This window comes from Manacus candei, unplaced genomic scaffold (assembly GCF_025592945.1).
Source record: "Manacus candei isolate 608988 ecotype Guabito, Panama unplaced genomic scaffold, ASM2559294v1 h1tg000161l, whole genome shotgun sequence".
NCBI classification, from domain to species: Eukaryota; Metazoa; Chordata; class Aves; order Passeriformes; family Pipridae; genus Manacus; species Manacus candei.
The window spans coordinates 267-17428 of record NW_026138209.1 but is presented as its reverse complement, the minus strand read 5'-3'; the positions used below and the strand labels follow the sequence as shown (position 1 = coordinate 17428).

The window sequence follows — 17162 nt, the reverse complement described above, 5'->3', positions numbered from 1 at the left end:
GGACAGGAACATCCCCCCACAGGCAGGCCCTCCCCCCCCCCTTGACAAGAGTTTCTGGGAAATGGCATGGAGGGTCATAGAATACACAGCTTTGGGCTATACCTATCCAGTGATGAATCGGTCCCAGTTGTTCTAACTGGGACACCACTGCTCTAATTCCAAGCCAGAAAAAGCCCAAACCCAGAACTCCAGACTCTTATTTGTCCTCTAATGCCCACCCCAATCCCAAACCTGTATTACCTGGATGAAAAGCCAAGCTTTAATCCTAACCCAGCCTAAAAATCTCTTCCCCTAATCATGAACCAGACACTGCCAGTAGAACAACAAACCTCCCAAAGTTCTGCCTGATCCCCACCCTGAGCTCTAAACCCCAAACCCTGGCCATTCAGCACCCCCACAGCCCTTGGGAGCAGGGCAAGGACCTGCAGGGCCCAGAGCAGGCCCAGGGGGTTGGCAGAGGAATGGGAGGTGACCTGGATCTGCTCAGCTCTGCAGTGACCCCCAGGAGAAGGGCCTGGGCTCTGGCAGGGATGTCCTGTGGCACAGGGGCTCAGGATCCAAGTTGAGAAGGCCAAGTGCACATGGCAACAGCCAGAGCTGGTGCAGAGACATCAGGGAGGGTCTAGAAATGCTGCTGGGAGGGGGTGGGAAAGCAGGAGGGGTGTGTGCAGCCTGCAAGGCCAGAGCAGCAGCAGGGCCAGGGCAGGACAGCCTGCAGGAGAGATGGCCAAGGGCTCTGGCAGGGCTGCAAGGCCCAAAGGCACCCAGGCCTTTGTCCCCTTGCCTCTTGCAGCTGCCTCTGCCACTCAGGCCACCACAAGCAACTTGCCTGGCAGGTTCTGCACTTGGGTTCTGCCTCGCCCCTCCCTCAGGAGCCTGGCAGGGGTTGCCCAGGTTTGGGCCTTTGTTGTTCCTCCCCCTGCCATCCCAGTGCCCCCCAAACAGCCCTGAGCCAGCCGGGAGGGACAGGATCTGCTGGGCCAGGGCCTGGGGCTCAGGCCTTGGCCTTTGTGCTCCACAAAACCAAGGCAGGCTTTGCTCAGCATTGCAGGGGCCTGCCCAGAGCCTTTGTCTGCCTGCACTCCTGGCCTCCAAGGAGCTGCTCCAAGGAGTCCCTGGGGAGGTTTTGGCAGTGCCTGCCCTCAGTGGGGCCCAGCAATGCTTCAAGGCACTTGGACTTTAGCTTCTGACTTCTTCAGCAGCTGCTTCAATCTTCTCTCAGTACCTCAGGATCATGGGCTGGGCTGCAAACACACCGTGGGGCTCATTAAAATGCAGAAATCCCTCAGGATCTCTTTGTCTTCCTTTAATTGTCTTCAAGGCAATTTCAAAACAAGTCTTCAAAGTTTGTACTTTTTTTTTTTTAATTCAAGGATGGCTATTTTTTAGTTCAGAGAAGAGGTGATAGAGTTGTTCAAGTGATCTTGATGCTGAGTGTCTCCTCAGGAGATCCACACTGACCCTGTATGATCAACCTTGCTCCTCACCCCCCAACCTCACCAGTTCTGACATGGCCCATCTTGGACTGACAGCTGATGCAACTCCAAACACACTGTGGGACCCATTAAAACACCGAAAAACAAATTATTTTTCTTTCTTTAATTGTCTTCAAGACGTCAACAACAAATTAGAGTTGTTTTGTAGTTTAGCTAAGGAGGAAGATTTTAAAGTGGAAGTCACGAAAAATATATATATTTTTATGAAAGGGAATGATTTACACAGAGCCTTGGGATGCAAGAGGGTCAGGGCACAAAGGATTTGGATCCAAAGACAAGGGGCAAAAGACATTATTAGCACTTAATCATTGACCAACCGAAGGATTATCAAGTGGTTCAATAGCATTTGCTGCAATTTTAACAGTTACTGAATTCTAGTTTCAAAATAACAATTCACACCACAGTCAATTCACACCCACAGCCAGGCAGAGATGTGTGGACACATCAAGAGCTGGGTGTGCAAAGGTCCCTCTCCCAAATTCTCCTTGTTGTCAGGGAAACACTCCCCCAAATCGCTTTGTGTTTGCCAACAGACAAGGGTCACAGCTGGAGGAGTGTTTGTTGAGGGGGATCAGAATTGTCCTGGGCATCAGCGAGGGTCTTTGGAGTGTTGCAAACTGGAGGGTTCCCGAGCTGGGAGAGGCTGCCAGAGGTGTCCCACTGAGAGGGAGGTGCTGGGGAGCTGCCAGGGCCTCCCTCAGCCCTGCTGGCTGTGGGCTCCCAAGGGGACTGGCTTTAGTGATCTGCTGAATTTCCATCCTGGTGTCAGGAATGACTGGAGTTTACAAACTATTTGGGAATTGTATCCAATCTGGTCCATTTGGGCTACAATTCAGGCAAGGAATATTCCAAGGCTTTCATGGGATGACTGATTATCCTATGTTCCAGAGCTGTTCCACTCCAGATTGTTCCCACCTTTATGGTCCAGGAGCACCTGGTCCAGTCCAGGGACACTTCCCCACACCCCTGGTCCAGTCCAGGGGCTCTTCATTGCTCAACTGGTTTGGTCAGGGCTTGTCAGGATCTCCTGAGATCATCGACCAGGCCTGAGGACAGTGGGGGGAGGATGCACCACCACAGAGGCTTCTAAGAAAGATGGGGACAAACTTTTTGTAGGGACATCCCTGAGCACTCTCCAAGGTGTTTGCAGATGAAAACATTGTGCTCATAGTCTAAGATAGTCACAGTCATATGTTTTACCAAGGCCTGTATTGACAGAATATGGGGCAATGCATTTAAACTGGAATAGGGGAGCTTTCTATTGGATAATAGGAGGAAATATTTGCCAATGGGTCTGACAAGAACTGCAACAGGTTCCCAGAGAAGAGGATGTCCCATCCCATCCCTTGGATTTGTCCAAGGTCAGGAACTTTGAGCAGCCTCAATTAGTGAAGATGTCACTGTCTATGTGCAGGAGTTTGGACCACATGAGCTTTTATCTCCCTTCCAAGTCAAACCATTCTGTGATTCTTTGAGTCTAATATCCCAAACTCCTTCTCCAAAGTATTTCCATGTTGAGGACATGAATTACCATATTTTTGAAGAAGCCATTCTAAGCCCAAAAGGTAACAAATTAATTCCAAGGAAGTTCCAAGGTATCTGTATAAAACTATAACCAAGTGGGTCAATGGCAGAACCTCTCAGGGTGACCCTTCAGCTGAGGATGGGGGATTCGGCCTCGAGCTCTGAGACTCATGATGGGCAACCAGAAAGGGGATTTGGGGACTGGGCAAGACTTGTCATGGGATGTCTAGGAAAGAACCAAAGCAAGGGGAGGATCACAATTGTCACTGGAGGAACAAGCATGAGAAAAGAGAGAGCAAAGAGGATGAAAAAGGTGATCATGTTAAACAGGAGGCTGGTCAAGACACGTCCCTGGCTGTGCCCTGCAAATGATCCCCACAGCCTGTCCAGTTTTCTTAAGAACTCCATTGCCAAGAAGTTTCCGTGGGGAGGGACCTCTCTGCTCCTGGCACAGATCGTGGCCCAAGTTCCAGCCACTGCAGCAGGAGCCACAAATAGTCAGGTCTTGTGTTCTCTGGGGGGTCAGACTCTGCCCAGACTGGGGTGTGTGTGTTGGAAGCACAAAAGAGTGAAGCAAATGCCAAGCTAAACACCCAATGTAGCCTGACTTTGTCCCTGAGTGGGGGATGAGAATTGGACACAACATGTGCAGGGACAGATGGAGGGGTTTGTCCCCCTGGCCCTGCCCAGAAGGGACACCTTTCAGGAAGGGTTGTGGCCTTGGCTGTGCTGAGGGTTGACCCGGGCAGTGCAGCTTGGGATTGCAGTGGCACTGTCAGGGCTCTGCAGAGCTACATCACAGCTCCCCTGTGACATCACAGCTCCCCTGTGACATCACAGCTCCCCTGTGACATCACACCTCCACTGTGACATCACATCTGCCCTATGGTGTCACATCCATCATATGACATCACACCTCTCCCGTGATATCATATCATCCCTGTGTCATCATGTCCTCCTGTGACATCACATCATCCCTGTGGCATCACATCTCCCCTATGACATCACACCTCCCTGTGGGAAATGACTGGATGGTAGGCCTTGAATTTGAGCAGTTGCAGCTCTGAAGTTGCAGAGGAATGTAAACAACTCTAAGGAAATATTTACTGCAATGCTGGACAGAACAAACGTAATGCAACTGAGACCAAAGGTCACCAATCCAAATGTGTGTAGTGTCACCAATGAAAGTATGTACAGTGTCTTCTGTGTTACCAATGAAAGTATGTACAGTGTTTTAAGTTTGAGACTTTTAATCAATTATGTTGTATGATAGTATGATAGTATACAAAGAGTATAAATGGAGCATTTGAGAGCAATAAAGTAGCCGTGTGCCTTTCCCTGCTATCTGAGTGCATTCTTGGCCATCGTCACCTCCCCATGACATCACAGCTGCCCCGTGACATCACATCTTCCCTGTGATGTCACATCTCTCCTGTGATCTCATATCATCCCTGTGACATCCCATGTTTGCCTGTGACATCACACCTCCCCTGTGACATCATATCTCCCGTATGGCGTAACATCAATCATATATCATACCTTTTCTGTGACATCACACTTCCCATGTGACATCACATCATTCCTGTGGCATCACATCCTTCCTGTGACATCAATGCTTCTCTATGACATCACATCCATCATATGACATCACATCTATCCTGTGATATTATATCATCCCTGTGAAATTTCATCCTCCCTGTGATATCACAGCTCTCCTGCGACATCACAGCTCCCCTGCAACATAACATCTTCCTGTGACATCACATCTCCCTATGACGTCACATCCATCATATGACATCACATCCATTATATGGCATCACAGCTCCCCTGTGACATCACATCCAGTGACATCCAGATCCATACCAAGGTTGGGGGTGTGTGTGAGACAGGCAGAACCACAAATGCCTGCACAGCCCAGAGCAGTCAGTGTGGGGCTGTGCTTGCTGCTGCAGAGACCCCCAGGGAACAAACCCAGGCAGGAGTTTGGGGGACTGTGTGTGTGTCACTTGCCTTATTATTCTTATTATTTGTAATATCTTATAGATCTATCATACAACACCTAAGGATGTTATTGCCATAGATATTTGGGTTGAGTCTGGCTGAGCTGCAGTTCAGTTCCCCACAACAGCGCTCCCAGGGCTGGGCTTGGCATTGGCAGCTGGAAGGGTGTTGAGAACACCCCAGTGTTTTGGCCCCTGCTGAGCACAGCACCAACACTGGGACATTCCTTCCTTAGCTGAGGGCAAGAGCCTGGCAGGGGACCCAAGTAGGCCAGCTGAGCCCAACTGACCCAAGGGACATTGCAGCCCATGGGAGGTCAGCTCAGCTCTAAAAGCTGAGGCCCGGAGCAGGAGGGGGGCATTCATTGTCTGATGGCTGCCTGCTGAGGAACCGTCCCGCGGACCCAAGCCCTGCTCCTGGGGAGTGGCCGACCATGGCTGCTCATGGGAAGCAGAGAACAAACCCTGCTGTCTTTTGCTTTAAATAAACTGTCTTATCTCAATCCACAGGTTGTTTTTTTCCCACCTTACTCCCTCCCCTGTCCTACTGAGAAGGGGAGTGATAGAGCAGCTGGGAGGGCACCTGGTGTCCAGCCAAAGTCAACCCACCACACACCTGAACACTTCCAGAGACTCCACCACCTCCTTGGGCTACTTGTTCCAATGCCTGAACACTCTCTCAGGGGAAAAAGGGTTTTTGAATATCTAATCTGAGCCTCACCTGATGCACCTTAAGGCTGTTTCCTCTCTTCCTGTCACTAAAGGCTTTGCAGAAGAGACCGATCCCCACACCCACTAAAACCTCCTTTCAGATCATTGCAGAGAGCAATGAGATCCCCCCTGAGCCTCCCCTTCTCCAGACTCAACCAGCCCAGTTCCCTCAGCCGTCCCTCAGCAGACATGTTTTCCAGAGCCTTCCCCAGCTCCGTTCCCTTCTCTGGACACGCTCCAGCCCCTCAAGGGCCTTTTGGCACTGAGGGGCCAGAACTGGACACAGCACTCCAGGTGGGGCCTCCCCAGTGCCCAGCACAGAGGGGCAATCAGTTCTCTGCTCCTGCTGGCCACACTCTTCTCCACAAAGGCCACCATGCCCTTGGCCTTCTTGCCCCGCTGGGCACACTCTGCCTCATATCCAGCCCCTGTCAAGCAGCACCCCCAAGTCCCTTCCTGCTGAGCAGCTCTCCAGTCCCTCTGATGCTCCTTTTGGCCCTTCCTGGGGATGGGCATCCCATTTGCTTGTTGCCAGTCAGCTGGGACTTGTGCAGTTGTGCAGCACTGCTGGGGAATGAGTGAGAGTGGCTTGGCCAGCTCTTTCTCCAGCTCCCTCAGGACTCCTGGCTGCATCCCATGTGGGTCCAGGCACTTGGGGGGGTCTCATTGGCAGAGTAGGTCACTGACCATTTCCTCCTCCATTGTGGGGGCTTCACTCAGCTCCCCATCAGCAGCTTCCAGCCAAAGCCTGCCTGCCAGGTGTCCAAGGGGTCAGTTCTGCTGCCCCCTCCTTCCTTCCCCCACAATGGAAAACTCCCTCATTTGGGTCCCTGTGCCCCAGACGGCTCCGACCACCACCTCACCCACCAGTCCCACAATCATGGAATGCTTTGGCTTGGGAGGGGCCTTAAAGAGCATCTCAGCACCCCCAGAGGAAAGATTTCCTTCCTACTATCTCCTCCAACCCTTCCCTCTACCCGTGTGAAGCCACTGCCCCTTGTCCTGTCACTCCAGGCCCTTGTCCAAAGTCTCTCTCCATCTTTCTGGTTGGCTTCTTTCAGGCACTACAAGGCCACAATTAAGTCACCCCAAAGCCTTCTCTTCTCCAGCCTCAACAATCCCAATTCTCTCAGCCTTTCTTCACAGCAGAGCTGCTCCATCCCTCTGATCCTCTTGCTGCTCCCCTCTGGACTCACTCCAACAGGTCCATGTCCTTCCTGTGCTGGAGCCCAGAGCTGGAGGCAGCTCTGCAGGTGGGGCAGCATTACAGCCACGCATGTTCCAGCAAGGACATGGTGGAACCTCATGGAACTAAGGACCATTGGGACACTGCAGGGCCTTCGGGAGCCAAAGGAACCCTGGGACACTGTGGAATCTCATGGAATCAAGGTAACACTGTCGCCCTGGCAAAACTCCTGGAATTCAGGGCCCATTGTGACACTGCAGCTCCCCATGGAACAAAAGGAACCCTGGGACGCTGCAGAAACTCACGGAACCAAGGGACCATTGTGACATTGAGGGGGCTGATGGAATCAGGAGGCCATTGGGACAATCCAGGGCCTCATGAAATCAAAGGAATTCTGGGACACTGTCGAACCTCCTGGAACCAAGGGTTCCTGCTGACATGTGTGTCCTCCTGGAACCAAGGGAGCCCGGAGATATTTCTGAACCTCCCAGAATCCAGGGGCCATTGGGACCCTGCAGAACCTCCTGCATTCAAGTGCTCCTTGTGGAACTGCAGGCTCTCCTGGAACCCAAGGATTCCTGGAACACTGCAGAGCTCACGGAACCAAGGGGCCACTGTCCCACTGCAGCTGCTTCTGAAGCACAAGGGACTCTGGGACAATGGGAAATCTCCGAGAATCCAAAGGGCATTTTGGGACTGCAGGGCCTCATGGAAGTAAAGGAACCTTTGGAGACTGTGGAAGCTCTTGGAATCCAGGGGCCATTGGGGCATGTGGGGCCTCCTGGAAGCAAAGGAACCCTGAGAATTTATGTGGGAACAACATAAGGCAGCAACAGCTGCATTCAGTTAATTTGGATCCAAAAGGAGTGTTTTGGCCTTGACTGGTGTTTCCCATCCAGAGAGTGCTGTTTGCCAAAGTGGAAACCACTTGGAACGCTCTGCATGGCAGCCTGTGTTTTTCTCTGGTGGCTGAACACAGCCAGCACATGAGGGGAGGGGAATGTGTGGGATCAGGGCACTGCTTTGGGGCCATGCTGGGAACTCTGGTGGACTAAAAGACAAAGCCCAGGCGCTGTTTCCAAAGGAACCCCAATGAAAGGGGGACACCGGAAAGATGGGAGGACAAGTCCCACAATGGAACTCTGTGTGTGCAGCCTCATTTTCTCCTTTAGTGCCCACAGGAGAGGGGGCAAACAGTGGGGGTTGGGACCCCAAAACTGTTCAGGGGGGAAATGGGGGATTGAGGGGACAATGGGAATATGGAAGGAACAGGGAGAAGGGTGGAAAAGGGGGGGTGGTCTGGTGGGTCGGATGGTCTCATGGGGGTCTTTGGGCACAGAGGGGTTGGGAAAGGGGGGTGGCCCCCCTGAGCTCCCAACTTCCTGTGGGGTGCTGGATCCAATCTCAGCCTTGGATTATGCCAACACTTTCAGTTTAGAGGAATTACAGAGGTGTAACTGAATCATTTTTGTCCTCCAGGTTAAATGATGGCAAATCAGATCTATTGAGAGAAATTAATTTATTTAGGGTTCCAAATGATCAGACAAAAGATCTTCATCAGAATTATTTACGGCACAACAGAAACACTAAAACTACCAGGAGAACGGCATAAGATAGGACAGTGCTCTACACTAAAGCAATTGTTGAAGCAATTCTACCCAAACTGGCACAAAAACTGTAATTCCTAATTACGGTTGGATGGAACTCCCCCAGATCAACATTCATGGAGAGAGATCTCTGCTCTCAACCTCCAGCAGTGACCTTGGGGGGTCCCCAGCCAAGGTAGAAATCTCCACACACCTCCCAAGAAGGGTTCTGTGAGAAGAAGCTGCCCCTGGGAAAGGGGACTGGTCCTTTGTGGTAAAAGGGATGGACTGACAGTCACTGCACTCCAGGGGTTGCCTCAGCATCAGGGGGTTCATTCGGGGTGGAAGCGGCAGCCAAAGCTCTTCCCGCAGTCGGGGCACTGGTGGGGCTTCTCTTACTGGTGGGTCCGTTGGTGTCTGGTCAAGTGAGAGCTGTGGGTGAAGCTCTTCCCACACTCCCCACACTTGTAGGGCCTCTCCCCGGTGTGGATGCGCCGGTGGGTGACGAGGGTGGAGTTCTGCTTGAAGCCCTTCCCGCAGTCGGTGCAGCGGAAGGGCCTCTCATCCGTGTGCGTCCGCTCGTGCAGGAGGAGATTGGAGCTGGTCGGAAACCTCTTCCCACATTGCAAGCACTTGTAGGGCCGTTCTCCAGTGTGGATGCGCTGGTGGGTGAGCAGGCCGGATTGCTGCCTGAAGCTCTTCCCACATTCCCCACACTTGTAGGGCCGTTCCCCACTGTGGATGCGCTGGTGTTGGATCAGGTTGGAGCTCTGCCTGAAGCTCTTCCCACATTCCCCACACTTGTAGGGCCGTTCCCCAGTGTGCGTGTGCTGGTGGGTGAGGAGGTGGAAGCTCTTCCTGAAGCTCTTTCCACATTCCCCACATGTGTAGGGCAGTTCCCCAGAGTGGATGTGCTGGTGGGAAAGGAGGTGGGAGTTTCGGCTGAAGCTCTTCCCACATTCCTTACAAGAATAAGGCTGTTCCCCAGTGTGGATGCGCTTGTGGGTGCGGAGGTTGGAGCAGAAGCTGAAGCTCTTCCCACATTCCCTACACGTGTAGGGTCGTTCCCCCGTGTGGATCTGCTGGTGGGTGAGGAGGTGGGAGCTACAGCGGAAGCTCTTCCCACATTCCCCACACCTGTAGGGCCGCTCCCCAGTGTGGATGTGCTGGTGTCTAATCAGGTTGGAGCTTTTCCTGAAGCTCTTCCCACATTCCAAGCACTGGAAGGGCTTCTCTCTGCTGGGAGGCTGCTCAGGGACCACCAGGTCAGAGCTCCCCCTCAAGCTCCGGTCGCCTTCCCGGCACAGGCTGGCTCTTTCCTCCTCAGAGCACCCTGGGCTGGCTTTGGAGCCCCTCCTGCGGGGGGATCTCCGGCCCTTTTCCTCCCCACTGCCTTCCTGCGCCGGGGAGCCCTTCAAAACGGCCTCTCCCACCAGGGTCTCACGGGGGGATTTGTCCTCCGGGCTCTCCCTCCTCAGCTCGGGGCCTGGGGCAGGAAGCAAGGACAGGCAGGGGATTTGCCTCCGGCCCACAGGGAAGGCCAAGGACATCCCCCCAACTCCGGCCCCGGCAGGACGGCGGCGCCAGCGGGGTTGTCCTGCAGCCGGGGCCATGCTGGGCTGACAGAGCCAGCACAACACCCGCCCAAAGGGACACTGACTTCCTCCTCACCTGCCTGGGGGGCCCAAGGCATCTTCCTCTTCCTCGCAGCCTCCTCCTCCATCCGCCCAAGCTTTGGGAAGGACAAATCCTGATGGGGGGAAAACAAGGGCTGAGCACGTTGGCTTGGGGGTTCCTCCTAGAACTCACTGGGCGTCCTGTGTCAATAAAACACTCCAAAACACCAAGACTCAGACAATAGCAAGAAGACCCTCGCCCCCCCAAACTGCAAAACGTTACAGCTAAGTCAAAAAATACTCGAAACTATGAACATGCAGCGCAAAAAAATAATCCCAGAAATTCCTCCTCTCTGGTCTCTTCCCTCTGGGGTTCAGAGGGTCTCCCCTGACTGACCCTCTGACTCCTCTGGGGTGTTGGGGGTCCCAAGAGTCCCTTCTCCTCTGACTCTCACCTTCAGGGTGCCATATTCCCAGACATTCTCCCCTTCCACGTTTTCCACTTTGTTGTTCTGGGGATCCCAGGGGTCCCCACTGTCCAGGTTTCCCCTTCTCTATGCCCCACTTTTCAGGCTCCTGGGGGTCCCAGGGCTCCTCTCTCTCTGTGCTCCCCCCTCCAGGCTGCTGGGGGTCCCCCAGCTCCGCCATCTCCCCGCTCCGCCCTCCACACTCGGCAGCTCCCGGGCTCCACACCCACCCCCGGCACTCCCGGGGGGCCCCAAACCCGCTGTGTCCCCCCCGCCGGCACCGGGCTGACAATGGAGCCGGCGGGGCCTGACCCAGCAACACCAACCCCCACCGTGGGGGGGACCTGCATCCCCCCACCCACCGCCGGGGCTCTGCCCCCAACCCAGCCCGGCACCCCCAAAAAACACCTCCTGCCCACCCCCAAGAGCCAGCAGAAGAGGAGAAGCAACAGCAGGAGAACAATCAACCCCCATCCCATGAGTGCCCAGGAAGGGGGAACTCCTCCCAAATATCCTGGGGGAGCACAGGGGGTCGTGACACACTCGGGCTGCCAGCACAGATTTCCCTGCAAAGTCTGCAGTGGGTCAAGCTCTGCAGAGGAGATTGTGCCACATGCATGGGATTGCAGAGGCTCCCTCGGGTCCCCAGCAGGAATCAGCAACCAGAAAGAGACACAAAAGGTCCCCCCTGAAGAGTTCTGGGGATGTGTCCTGTAGGGAGGGGACAGTGTCACCCCACCAGGGCAGGGTTGGCAAGTGGGAGGCTGCTCCAGGGCTCTGCAAGAGGCCTCATGCTCTGCTCGGCCTCAGCACTGGCTGGTCCCAACACCCCCGTTTGCCCCCGGCCCTGGGCAGCTCTGCTGCCACAGGTTGCCCTCACCGTGGCCCTGCAATGGCCCTGCCTGTCCCTCACCCGGGGCCCTGCCCGTGGCCCTGTCCCTTGGCTCTCTCTCTGCCAGCTCAGTGTGGGGCACACGGGCTGGGGGTCCCTCCCAAGCCCCCCGGGCAGCCGGCGTTGGCTGGGGGGATGTGAGGGCTGGGCCTGCTCAGCACAGCCCCGGCCTCGTGCCCAGCGCCTCTTTCCTGCCCCACACAAGAGCTTCCCGGCCCCCCAGGGCTCCCCTGCTGCTGCCTCTGCTCCTGGCCCTGCCTTTGCTGCTCCCTTGGCTGGGGCAGCGGCTGCAGGGGGGGATGGCAGCAGCTTCAGCTCCACGGCACTTCCTGGGGGGAGCTCAGCCCGGGGGGACGGGCAGGGACCTGATGGGGATGGACAGGGGCCCAGCAGGGACAGCCAGGGCCTGCAGGGGAAGGCACAGGGACAACCTGGCCCCACACACTGCCACCACTGTCTCTGCTCCTCCTTGCAGGCTCCGTGGCCAGGCACAGTTTGTGTTCCTGGGTGCCCACCATCTCAGCACTTGGAGCCACTCAAATCAGCGCCCGCAGCTCTGCAGCAAAACCCCAGCTCACCTGGCACACAGGGGATGGACACAGCACCTGCTCAGGGATGGGCATTCACAGCTTTGTTTCTTCCCCACAACGGGGCTCTCCTTCCTCAGCAGCACCTCTGCCTTGCACTTATTCTCAGCCTCACCTCAGGGACAGCTCTGGGCTCACCTCCGCGCCACTTCTCAGCCTCACCTCAGGGCCTGGGCTCAAGGACAGGAACCTGCAGGGAGGGGACATCAGGTGCAAGCTGAGGGCTGCCTGCTTGCACTGGCCTCTGGGCTTCTTTCTCCTTCTACAACCATACCAGAACTTAGCCTGCTTTTCTAACCCCACACATTTACAGACTAACCTTGGAGATAGATATGGACAGACATCTCTATCACCCTGGGGATAGAGCCTCAAGCATGTGCTGCCACAGGAATGGCAATCACAGAATCACAGAATCAGCCACGTTGGAAAAGACCTCCGAGATCATCAAGTCCAACCCTGGATCCAACCCTGCTGTGCTTCCCAGACCATGGCACTGAGGCCACATCCACTCTCACCTTCAACACCTCCAGGGACGCTGACTCCACCCCCTCCCTGCCCAGCCCATTCCAAGGCCTGATTACTCTCTTGGGAAGAAATTGCTTCCTAATATCCAACCTAAACCTCCCCTGGCACAGCTCCAGACCCAGCCCTCTTGTCCTGCTGCTGCTTCCTGGCAGAACAGCCCCAGCCCCACCTGGCTCCAACCTCCTGGCAGGGACTTGCAGACAGTCAGGAGGTCTCCCCTGAGCCTCCTCTTCTCCAGCCTCAACACCCCCAGCTCCCTCAGCCTCTCCTCATAGCAATTGTGCTCCAGAGCCCTCCTGCCTTCCAGCACATCAACACACCCCCAGCTTGGTGTCACCTGCACATTTGCTGATGAAATGCCTGATTCTGCAGGAGCTGCAGATGCTCAAGGGGCAGCAGGACCAAGTCAGGGGCCTGGGGGGCTTTGGGGTCTGGGAGGGTCCTGGGGGAGCTGGGAAGGGTCTTTGGGGATTGGGGGTACAAACCAGTACAGATCAGTGCAGACCAGTACAGACCAGTACAGACCAGTACCTCCTCACTGCTCCCCAGATCTCTCCTGGAGCTGGGCCATGTTGTCCTGGGACACCTGAACCCCCCCCAGTGCCCCCAGTACAGCCCAGTGCCCCCAGTACAGCCCACTGTGTTCCTGTCCCAGGGTGTGGGTGATCCCTCTTTGAGGGGGGTTGGAAAGGATTTGGGGGGACCTGGGGGGGTTGGATGGGGATGAGGGGGGGGTTGGGGGACTTCGGGTGCATTTGGGGGAGTTAAAACAGGTTTTGGGGGCATTGGGGCATCAAAGGGATCTGTGGGGGGAGGCGATTTAAGGGAAAATGGAGGTTAAGGGACATTTTGGGGGGGTTAAAGAGGCCTGGAGGGGAGAGGAGGGGCTGCACCAAGATCAGGTGAGTCCTGAGACCCCCCCTGTTGTCCCCAAGAACTTCTTGGTGTCCCCAGTTCCTCCCTTGACACCTCGAGACCCCCCTGGTGTCTCCAATGTCCCCAGGGCCTCCCCATAGTGCCAATTCCCTTCTTGACACCCCCAATTCCACTGCCCCCAAACTTAACCCCACTGTCCCCAAACCCCATCCCTGATGTCCCCAACCCTCCATCTCACCCCAGGAGCCCCCCTAGACCCTCTGACCACAAAAACACCCCCCCCACACACTCACAGAAAGGCCAAGGGCATCTGGGGAAACATTGGGGAGAGCTGGGGGGCTTTGCAGGGCCACCTTGTCCTGGGACACCTGAGCCCCCCCCAGTGCCCCCAGTACAGCCCAGTGCCCCCAGTACAGCCCACTGTGTTCCTGTCCCAGGGTGCAAGGTGATCCCTCTTAGAGGGGGGTTGGAAGGGATTTGAGGTGGGGACTTGGGGAGATTTGGGGGGATCGGGGGGGGGGGTTGGATGGGGATTTGGGGGGTTTTGAGGGGCTTTGTGTGAATTTGGGGGAGTTAAAAGGGTCTTGGGGGCATTGGGGGGTCAAAAGTATCTGGGGGGAAGGAGATTAAAGGAAAAAAAGGGGAGTTGGGGGACATTTGAGGGGGTTAATGGGGCCTAGAAGGGGAGAGGAGGGCCTACACCAAGAGCAGGTGAGTCCTGAGATCCCCCTCGTGTCCCCAAGACCCTTTCGGTGTCCCCAGTTCCCCCCTTGGCATCCCCAATTCCACTGTCCTCAAACCCCATCCCTGGTGTCCCCAACCCTCCATCTCACTCCAGGAGCCCCCCCGGACCCTCTGACCAAAAACACTCCTCCCCCCCCCTCACAGAAAGGCCAAGGGCATCTGGGGACATGTTGGGGACAACTTGGGGGCTTTGTGGGGCACTGGGTGGTTACTGGGAGATACTGGGACACACTGGGGGGAACCAGGGAGCACTGGGAGGGACTGGGAAGTTACTGGGGGATTACCAGGACACACGGGGAGACACTGGGAGGTTACTGGGCCATACTGGGGGTTACTGGGTGCTCACGGGAGGATCACTGGGTCATCCTGGGGGGCAGTGGGAGGTCACTGGGACACACTGGGTGGTCACTGAGGGGGTTACTGGGCCATACTGAGGGTCACTGGGCTATACTGGGGGCACTGAGATCCCCTTCGTCAGTTCTGCTCCCCCAGGACTTTTGGGGGCACCCCCAGGACCCCTCCCCTGGGGGCTGCGAGATCCCCTGAACCCCACTGCTGGGCTTTAGGGGACACCCGGGCCCCCCTTCCTTTGGGGTCTCTGTGTGCTGAGTGTTGGGGGTCTCTGGGGTTCGAGGGGGGAATTGGGATCCCCTTTCCCTGGGGTTGGTTTGCTGGGCTGGCAGAGGCGCTGTGGTGGGATGGGAAATGGCATCATAGGAGTTTTAGTTGGCCGTGGCCAGACAGGACTGACACGGAGACCCCCCAAAATCCAGGCAAAACCCCTGAAACCCCCTCAGAAATCCACCTTTGGACCCATCAAAACCTCCTCAAAACCACCCCAAATCCCCTCAGAGACCTCATCTCCCCCCAGGATCCCCTAAACCCTCTCAGTGACCTGCAAAACCCACCTGGGACCCCCAAGCCCCTTCAGGGACCTCAAAAACCCCCTCAGAGACCCTCAAAACCGTCTGGGACTCCCAAAATCCCTCTAGAAACCCACAAAACTCCTTCAAAGACATCGCCCCCAAAGCCCCCAGGACCTCCCAATTCCCTCGGAGACTCCAAAACTCCCTCGGGGATTCCCAAACCCCTTCAGGGACCTTCAACCTCCCCCCTAAGTCCCCTCAGGACACCAAACCCCTTCAGAACCCCCCCCAAAACCTCCTCAGGGACCCCAAAACCACAGAACAGCAGAAAAGCTTTCTGTAAAGGAAGGGAGCAAAGAATCTGAGAAGGAGGAGACCAGGGAAAAACTGAAGCAAAGTAATAAAATCATCCTGCCCTTGCAGTTTTTCCTTCACCTTTTTTTTACTTTTCCTTTTTTTAGGGTTCTTTTTTCCGTTGGGTGGTTTTGAATTTTTTTTCCGAGGGACTTTCTCAGCAATCGAATCACCTTTCCGGGTTCTTGGGAGGCCTCCGGGCCCCGCGGCCCCCGAGAGGGTCCTCCGAACCTCCGAACCCCCCCCGTAAAACCCTCCCGAGCCCCCCAGCCTTTCCCCCCCCAGCCTTTCCCCCCGCAGCCCCCGAGGGGATCCCCAGACCCCGCTCTCCCGCACCCCCCGCCCGCACTCAGAGCTCACCGACCGACCCGCCGCCATCACCGATTCCCGGCAGCCAACGCGGCAGGGCCGGGGGCGGGGCTGCGGGGGCGTGGCCGCGCGCTGATTGGCTGCGGCGGCGTTCTCTGAGCGCGGTGCGCGCGCAGCCGGGACTCGGTGATGGCGGCGGGGCCTGCGGTTCGCTCTGAGCGCTGTGAGTCCCCCGGGGGGCTCGGGAGGGTTTAGCGGGGGGGTTCGGGGATAACCGAGGAGGTTTTGAGGGGTCCCTGAGGGAGTGCGGTGTCCTGAGGGGACTCAGGGGGTGGTGGAAGGTTCCTGAAGGGGTTTGGGGGTCTCTGAGGGGGTTTTGGTTTCTGAGGAGATTTGGGGGGTGCCAGGTCGGGTTTGGGGGTCTCTGAGGAGGTTTGAGGGTCCTGGTGGGACCTTTTATGCAGTTTTGGGGTCTCTAGGGTGTTTACGGGGTCTTAGACGGTTTTGAGGGTCTCTGAGGGGGGTTGGGGGGTCTCTAAAGGGGACTGGGGGATCCCAGGTGGGTTTTGCAGGTCACTGAGAGGGTTTAGAGGGTGCTGGGGAGGGATGAGGTCTCTGAGGGCATTTGAGGGGACCTTGAGAAGGTTTTGATGTGTCGAGGGGGGGATTTCAGGAGTTTTGAGGGCACTTTGGGGGGTCCCCTAAAGCCCAGCAGTGGGTCCAGGGGGTCCCCCAGCCCCAAGGGGAGGGGTCCTAGGGATGCCCCCCAAAATCCAGGGGGGCAAACGTACCACATCCGGGTAAGGGGATCCCAGTGCCCCCAGTATATCCCAGTGACTTTTCAGTGACCCCCTCAGTGACCACCCAGTGTGTCCCAGTGACCTCCCACTGCCCCCCAGTATGGTCCAGTGATCCTCCAGTGAGCACCCAGTAACCCCCAGTATGGCCCAGTAACCTGCCAGTGTCTCCCCGTGTGTCCTGGTAATCCCCCAGTAACTCCCCAGTCCCTCCCAGTGCCCCCTGGTTCCCCCCAGTGTGTCCCAGTATCCCCCAGTAATCCCCCAGGGCCCTGCAAAGCCCCCCAGCTCTCCCCAATGTTTCCCCAGATGCCCTTGGCCTTTCTGTGAGTGTGTGGGGGGGGTGTTTTTGTGGTCAGAGGGTCCAGGGGGGCTTCTGGAGTGAGATGGAGGGTTGGGGACATCAGGGATGGGGTTTGGGGACAGTGGAATTGGGGGTGTCAAGGGGGGAATTGGAGCCATGGGGAGGCCCTGGAGACATTGGAAACACCAGGGGGGTCTCAGGGTGTTAAGGGAGGAACTGGAGACACCAAGAGGGTCTTGGTGACACCAGGGGGGGTCTCAGGACCCACCTGCTCTTGGTACAGGCCCTCCTCTCCCCTCCAGGCCCCTTTAACCCCCCCAAA

General features: G+C 56.3%; 1 pseudogene; it reads right to left on the bottom strand.

Moving 5' to 3' along the window:
* The window catches only part of LOC127463453 (zinc finger protein 91-like), a 307626-nt pseudogene extending 291590 nt beyond the window's left edge, over nucleotides 1–16036 (bottom strand).
* Between the last annotated feature and the right edge of the window lie 1126 nt (nucleotides 16037–17162).